Raw genomic sequence first — 9,068 nt, 5'->3', positions numbered from 1 at the left:
TCTTGTTTCATTTAGCCCCTCAGATTGCTAGGATTACAGGCATATGTCACCATGCCCTGCTGACTAGTTACATTTAAAAACTTTTAATAAATATATACTTCAAGCTTTATTTGAGAAGGAAAATGGTGGAAGCGATCTACGCAGTGAGTCTTGATCTCCTCACAACACAGAAAGGAAGTAGCAAAGGAAAAGCAGCATTGAGAGGTGAGTGACAAAATAAATAGCTCTAAGACATACTCTGAGACCTGGAGAGACTGGAAGGTAGGTCAGAGTAGAAAACAAACTCCAAGTCCTCTAACTGGGAACCTGGACCTGTGGATGAGAAGGGGGAGAGGTAAGAGGGGAGCAGATATTCCCTTAAGCTCACTTACTTAAAAACGGTTGGAAAGACAGACGTGATTTAAAATGCTGCCTTAACAGAAGGCTCCTCAAAACAGCACAAACAGCTTAAAACCAAATGGTGAAAAGAAAGCTGAGTCAGGGGTCTGCAGCTAGTGGAGCCCTCAGCTGACCAGTCACCCCCTTAAATCAGCGCAGTGTCATCCCACGTCCAGACAGATGCAAATTAAACCAAGGGGATGTCGCTTTCAGTGGGACCACTTAATTCAGCCAGAAAGAACTTCTAGAAGGACCATGACTAAGTGTAAATTGCTGAAATCCTCATCTTTCCATGAACACGGGGAACTAACAGGCTGGTGGGGAGCTGTGTGGGGCAAGTGCACATAACCTTGCTCAGCCTCTAGGACCCAGGCATGGGTGAAAAACCCTGCACACTGTCTGCTTGCTCACTCATCTCAAGCAACTTTGGCCCTGAACCAAGGAAAGCAGATTGACCAGACCCAACCACTGACGCTGTGAAGAAGGCATCAAGGGAAGCCTAGGGACCATCCCTGGGATCAGAGTGCCAAACCAGAGGGAAGCTGCCAGAATATCCAGTGACATACAGATCCAGCAGGAAATTGCCAGAGGCTACACAGCAGAAATGGGATGATACCAAAATTAACATGCACAACCTGAACCCTGATTGCAGCTGTCAAGTGATAGGGCATTGTTTGAATACTTGCAGGACCTTGCATCAGACCTAGTAAGTAGAGGGAATCAACATATGCCATTCACAGCCTGGAGCAGTGGAAACTAGAGTTCAGGTGAACCATTAGACACCTTTTACTACAGTACCTCAGAGAGTGGTGTCAACCTGGAGAATACTTCTGTACTACAGATTTTCCACCCATGGAAAATCCACAGCTAGAGTTTCTGCACTCACAAACAGTCACCAGGATCTTCACTACCATGAAAAGAATCATCCAGTAGAGGGGAACAGGTACACAGTATCCCATGGCAAAATCAGGGGCACTTCAGAGCCTGCATCCTAAAGTACTACACACAAAAGAATCAGCCAACCCACAACACCTGCACCCTCCAAGCAGTCAGCTGCAGGACTCTGAGCTGAAAAACTGGAAGCTGTTGGTAGGAGGTCCATAGCAACTAGGGAATTGGCTTCTGTGCCCTTGAAACTTGGGAGAGATCCACAGCCAAAGACGGATGATCATCTGCTAAATGTCGAAACCCCAATGAAATCCAAACCAAGATTCAACAAGAATTTTCTTCACCTTGACATGGTATAGAATAAACAATCTAATGTTAACTTTGATCATGTAAATAACTCCTTAATTTGATAATTGTTAACCTAATAGCAAACATTGTACCTTCAACCCATTTGAATGTATTTCATCTAATGATTTAAAGCATTAATTGGAATCAATCTTCCTATCTTTGTTTTCCTAGGTCTAGTTTATGCCTGATTCTACCCCCTATGCATCCTCTTTCACTATCTGCTACTACCTCAAATAATACCATTCCTCTATTTCTCCTTTCTACCTTGGTGTAAATTACCATTGATAGATTCTCTCCCACCCCGTCACTTGCCCAATCTTTCTTCCTTTTTCCTTTTTCTCACTTAAAGGTAATAGTAAGTTCATGAAATTAAACAAATAAATTTTGCACCTATTCCAGAACTTTGCTAAAGATTTATACCTGAATTTGAGAAACTGAAGAGAAAAATTGCACCAAGATTTTGTTCTTATAAGGTTGAATAGAATAAGGGGTGGCTCAGAGTGTTTATAGTAAATAGGGTTCAGTGGCATCTCTTAAAGTAGTGATGATGTTGGGATCAACAGAGGTCAAATACTGAATTAAAATATCATTATGTGGATATTCACCTAATCCAGGGCTCTTGAGAAAAAGAAGCTCACAAAGTAGTCCTTCACTGAAAAGAAGTCAGAACTATACTAATAGATGGGTAGAGATACAAACAATAAGAAAAAGCAAGGGAGCAAACCATCCCAAACAACCCAAATGCTTCAACAACTAACTTCATGGACGCCACAGTGGAGGAAATGTCAGAGAAGGAATTCAGAAAGTTTATAGTTAAACTATTACATGAGCTAAAAGATAATGTTAGGTGTGAAATCAGAGAGAAAATACAGAAAGTGAACCATCAGGACTTCCTGTGGCTACCATCTTGCTTGTGCAGAAGCCCAAGGCTGGGTGGGAGCCCCTGAGCGGTTTGGCAGACTGTGTGGCCTTCACCAAGCTGTCATCTTCACTGCGGGTGGCAGTGGTGTGTTCCAGTAAGCAGAATCTGAGCATGGAGGCGCACAACATCCTCAGCAAGCAGGGATTCAGTGTCAGGTCCTTCGGATCAGGAACTCCCAGGACCAGCACCTGACGAGCCCAATGTCTATGATTTCAAAACTACATATGACCAGATGAACAATGATCTTCTCAGGAAAGACAAAGAACTCTATACGCAGAATGGCATTTGCACATGTTGGACAGAAATAAGAGAATCAAGCCTTGTCAGGAAAGGATCCAGAACTGCAAGGACCTTTTTGACCTGATCCTCACCTGTGAAGAGCAGGTTTAGACCAGGTGGTGGAAGATCTGAATTCCAGAGAGCAGGAGACCTGCTACCCAGTGCACGTGGTCAATGTGGACATCCAGGACAACCATGAGGAGGCCACCCTGGGAGCCTTCCTCATCTATGAGCTCTGCCAGTGTATCCAGCACATGGAGGACATGGAGAATGAGATTGATGAGCTGCTGCAGGAGTTCCAGGAGAGGAGCGGCAGGGCCTTCCTGCACAGTCTGCTTCCACTGAGCTCCACCTCCTTCATGCTCCACCTCCCCAAATGTCTTCACTCTGAGGCGTTCTTGGTGGATGGTGTATGGACTGTACATATATGATGAAAAGGTACACAGAACCGCCAGATTAAAGACCAAAGAAAATGTCAGTTACCGCCCACTGCCCAAGGGTGTGCCTGATGCTCTGCCTTGCCCTCTTCTCCCCCAATTGCTGGAGTTGTACAAATATCTGAATAAAGCAACGAGCTGTATCTTAAAGAAAAGAACCTGGAATTACCCAATAAGGATCCCTTCAATAAAGAGAAAGAGGTTCTGAAAAAGAACCAAGAAGAAATTATTGAAATAAAGGAATCAAGAACCAAATTAAAAATTCAATAAAAAGCACCACAAATAAATGAGACCACTTTAAAGACAGATTTTCAGGCCTCAAAGATAAAGTCCATAATATTGAAAATAAAGTTGACCATAGAGAACTGATGTTAAGAGACCATGAACAAAATATTCAAGAAATCTGAGATAACAGGTTAAATGAAGAATCTGAAATGCAAACTAAAGGAATGCACAATCTTTTCAATGAAATAATATCAGAAAATTTTCCAAGCCTTAAGAGTGAAATGGAAATTCAAATACAGAAGGCATACAGGACTCCAAATATATAACATCACACAGATTCACTCCCAAGACACATTATTATGAAAATGCCTAACACAGAATAAGGATAGAATTTTAAAAACTGCAGGAGAAAAACAACTGATCACATTTAGAGTTAAACCAATTCAGATTTCAGCTGATTTCTCAAACCAGATGCTTAAATTGAAGAGGACTTGCAATAATATATAGCAAGCTCAGAAAGAAAATGAATGCCAACCAAAAATACTATAGCCAGTAAAATTAAGCTTCAAAATTAAAGATCAAATGCAAACATTTCATAATAAACAAAAGCTAAAAGAATTTATAGCTAGAAAGCCTGCACTACAAAACGTACTCAAAAATATTTCATGAAGTAGAAATAAAAAGTAAAAAAATTAAAAACAGCATAGAGTAGAATTTTACTGGAAGAATGGTCAATCAAAGGAGAATCAAATCCAATTTAAACACTATTAAACATCAATAGACTTAAAGATAAGAACCATATGATCATTTCGATAGACGCAGAAAAAGCATTCGACAAAGTACAGCATCCCTTCATGTTCAAAACACTGGAAAAACTAGGGATAACAGGAACTTACCTCAACATTGTAAAACAATAATCAAAGAGGAAAAACAAGCCAAATTAAAATAAACAAATTAATTAATTAATTAATTAAACACTATTAAAAATGGCAGGAAATAAAAATTATCTCTCAATAATAACATTGAATATAAATGGTCTGAACTCTTCAATAAAAAGACATAGGTTGGCAGATTGGATTAAAAACAAGACCCTACAATATGTTATCCGCAAAAGACTCACTTCACAGGGTGAATGCGAAAAAATAGACCATTCATGTGGATCTTGTAAATAAGCAGGGGTTACTATTCTTATATCAGATAATGTGGAGGTCAAGTCAAAATTAATCAGAAGAGACAAAGAAGGTCATTTCATATTGCTTAAGGGAATCATACATCAACAAGATATAATGATCACAAATTTGTTGTGTCCCAAACAATGGAGCGTCTATGTACATTAAACAAACCCTTCTAAATATTAAGAATCAAATAGTCTACATTACAATAATACTGAGTAGGTGACTTTATCCCACCTCTCTCATCACTGGATAGATCATCCAAACAAAAATTAAGTAAAGATCATGTACTTTATCTTCGAGGCCTAATACAATTAATAATTTGGACCTAACAGACATCTATAGAATATTTCATCCATCAGAGACTGAATATACTTTCTTCTCAGCAGCACATGGGATATTTTATAAAATAGACCATATTTTAGGTCACAAAGCAAATCTTATCAAATACAAAAAAAATAGAGGTAAATCTTGCATTCTGTAAGACCATAATGGAATGAAATTAGAAATCAACACTAAGGTAAAAAAATAGAAACCACTCTACACCTAGATATTAAATAACACACTTTTGGATGATAAATGGATAGCAGAAGAAAACAGGAGAGAAATGAAAAAATACTTAAAAGTAAATGATAATAGTGATACAACATATCAAAATCTCTGGGACAGTATGAAGACAGTTGTAACAGAAAGTTCATAGCACAGAGCTTGTACATTAAAAGAATAGAAAGATACCAAGTAAATAATCTAACATTACATTTCAAGGCCTTAGAAAAAGAAGAACAAACCAATACCAAAATAAGTGGAAGAGAGGAAATAATTAAAATCAGAGCCAAAAATCAATGAACTTGAGATTTAAAAAATATAAAATATCTACAAAACTAAGAGTCAGTTTTTGAAAGGTTAATTCAAATTGATAGACTCTTAGCCAAACTAACCAAAAGAACAAGGCCTCAAATTTTCAAAATCTGAGATGAAAAAGGAAATAACACCAGAGGTACAACTGAAATCTGGAGGATCATCAAAAATTATTTTGAAAATTTATAATCCAATAAGCTAGAAAAATTTGAAGATATGGAGAAATTCCTAAATACATATACCTACAAAAATGGAACCAGGAGGATATGGAAAACTTAACCAGATCAATTTCAAGTAATGAAACTGAAAATTTCCAACAAAAAAGTCCTGGACCAAATGGATTCTACCAAACCTTTAAAGAAGAACTAACACCAATTCTCTTCAAATTATTCCATAAAATACAACAGGAGGGAATTCTCAAACTCATTCTAGAAAGCCAATATTATCTTGCTACCAAAACCAGACAAAGACACATCAAGGAAGAAAACTACAGACCAATATCCTTGATAAACACAGATGCAAAAATTCTTAATAATATATTTTCAAACTGTATACAAAAACCCAGAAAGATAGTGTAGCATTATCAAGTGGGTTTCATCTCAGGGATGCAAGGTTGGTTTAACATATGGAAGTCAATAAATGTTATTCACCACATAAATAGATTTAAAGACAAGAATCACCTGATTATCTCAATAGATGCAGAAAAGGTATTTGAGAAAGTACAGCACCTATTCATGTTTAAAACATTAGAAAAACTAGGGATAGAAAGAATTTACCTCAACATTATAAAGGCTATACATGACCAATGGAAGGCCAACATTATTCTGAATGGATAAAAACTGAAAGTATGTCCTCTAAAAGTAGGAACAAGACAAGGATGCCCTCTTTCACCACTCTTATTCAACATGGTCTCACCACTCTAGCCAGAGCAAATAGGCTAGAGAAGGAAATCAAAGGGATATAAATAGGAAAAGAAGAGCACAAATTATCTCTATTTGTCAATGACATGGTCTTGAATTTAGAAGACACCCTCCCCCCAAAAAACTCCACCAGAAGACTTCTAGAACTTATAAGCAAATTAAGCAAAGTAGCACGATACAAATCAACATCCATAAATCAATCACATTCCTATACTCCAATGTTGAATCTGCTGAAAAAGAAATTAGGAAAACTATTGCATTCACAATAGCCTCAAAAAATAAAAATACTCGAGAATCAATCTAACAAAAGAGGTAAAGAATCTCCACAATTAAAACTATAGAAAGCTAAAGAAAGAAATTAAAGAAGACCATAGAAGATGGAAAGAGTCTCATGCTCTTGGAAAGGCAGAATTAATTTTATCAAAATGACCATACTACCAAAAGTGTTATAAGGATTTAATATAATTTTTAATGAAATTCCAATGAAATTCTTCTAGAACTAGGAAAAAAAAACAATCATGAAATTCATTTGGAAAAACAAGAGACCCAGAGTAGCCAAAGCAATCCTTAGCAAGAAGAATGAAGCATCAGGCATCACAATGCCAGACCTTAAACTATCCTACAGAGCCATAGAAACAAAAAAGGAATGGTATTGGTGCCAAACAGCATAAAGACCAATGGAATAGAGTAGAAGAAGCAGAGACATAACTGACTTAAATACAGCTATCTGCTACTGGAAAAAGTTGCAAAAACATACATTGGAGAAAAGATGGCCCTTTAAACAAAAATGGTGCTGGGAAAACTGGGAATCCCTCTGTAGTAGAATGAAATTTAACCACTGTCTCTCACCCCACACAAAACTCAAAGTGGATCAAGGACCTAGGTATTAGACCAGAAATCTTGCACCTGTTACAAGAAAATGTAGGCCAATACTCCAACATGTCAGCTTAGGAACTGACTTCCTCAACAAGACTCCAAAAGTGCAAGAAGTAAAATAATAATAAAAAAATCAATAAGTAGGATGACATCAAATTAAAAAGCTTCTTCATAGCAAAGAAAACAATTAAGAGCATTAAGAGAGAACCAACAGAATGGGAAAAAGTCTTTGCCACGTGTTCCCCAGATAGGGCATTAATGATCAGGATACACAAAGAACTCAAAAATAATTAACACCAAAAAAAAAAAAAACCCAACAAATATCCTAATGAATAAATGGGCAAAGGAACTAAACAGATACTTCTCAAAAGAAGAAATATGAGTGGTTGAGAAATATATATATATATATATATATATATATATATATATATATATATAAAAGTTCAACATCTCTAACAATTAGAGAAATGAAAATTAAAACTACACTAAGATTCCATTTCACTCCAGTCAGAATGGCAATTATCAACAATACAAGTAACAATAAATGTGGGCAAGGATGAGGGGAACAAGATTCACTCATACATTGCTGGTGGGACTGCAAATCAGTGCAACCCCTCTGGAAAGCAGTATGTAGATTCCTTAGAAATTTTGGAATTGAACCACCAATTGACCTAATTATCCCAATCCTCAGTTTATACCCAAAGGACTTATATTCAGCAAACTATAGTGATGCAGTCACATCAATGTTTATAGCAGCTCAGTTCACCATAACCAAGCTATGGAACCAACCTAGATGCCCTACAACAGATGACTGAATAAAGAAAATGTGGGACATATGTACAATGCAATATTACTCAGCCATAAAAGAAGAATGAAATTATGGCATTTTCCAGTAAATGGATGGAACTGAAGAATATAATGCTAAGTGAAATAAGCCAGTCCCAAAAAACAAAGGCCAAATATTCTCTCTGATATGTGGATGCTAACCCACAACAAGGGAGGGGAGAGAGGGAAAGAATAGAAGTTCATTGGATTAGATGAAGGGGAATGAAGGGAAGGGAGGAGGAACGGGAATGAGAAAGACAGTAGAATGAATTGGACACTACTTTCCTATGCTTATATATGAATACACGACCAGTGTAACTCCACATATGTATAACCACAAGAATGGGATCCTAATTAGAGTAAGTTATACTCCAAGTATGTGTAATATGTCAAAGTGCACTCTATTGTTATGTGTATCTAAAAAGAACAAATAAAAAAAGGAAAAAATAAACAAGATAAGGAGGAGGGATAAGAAAAATAGAAGAAAGATCAGTAGAGTAGAGGAAGGGGAAAGAAGGGAATGGAGGAGGGTTGGGATAGGGAAAATTGATGGAATGATCTGACCTAACTTTCCTATGTATATAAATGAATATACCACAGTGAATCTCACCATCACAAACATCCATAAGACACTAATTAAAATTATATATAAGTAAATAGCAAAAAGATCTATAGAACAGAGAAAAGGGAACAGGGGGTAGAGGAATGGAGGGAAAGGAAGAAAATTCTGGGGACAAATTTTATATACTCACATGCAAGCGCGCGCGTGCACACACACACACACACATATATATATATATATATATATATATATATATATGAACAAATTATATTCCATGCTTTTATAATTATGTCAAAATGAATCCTTTTGTCATTGTAACTAAAAAGACCAATAAAAATATTATTTTTTTCCATAAAAGGTATCTTTCTACATAGATCA

At 36.7% G+C, this 9,068-nt stretch overlaps 1 pseudogene; it reads left to right on the top strand.

Annotated features, from left to right (window-relative positions):
• The first annotated feature begins 2,467 nt into the window (after positions 1 to 2,467).
• LOC131423667 (RNA polymerase II subunit A C-terminal domain phosphatase SSU72-like) lies at positions 2,468 to 7,609 on the top strand (annotated as a pseudogene).
• Positions 7,610 to 9,068: the final 1,459 nt, after the last annotated feature.

This window comes from Marmota monax, unplaced genomic scaffold, assembly GCF_021218885.2.
Source record: "Marmota monax isolate L192 unplaced genomic scaffold, Marmota_monax_Labrador192_F-V1.1 WCK01_AAM20220418_F8-fsc00016, whole genome shotgun sequence".
In the NCBI taxonomy this organism is placed as follows: domain Eukaryota; kingdom Metazoa; phylum Chordata; class Mammalia; order Rodentia; family Sciuridae; genus Marmota; species Marmota monax.
Note: the sequence above shows the minus strand (reverse complement) of the source record. Positions and strands in the feature narration are given on the sequence as shown.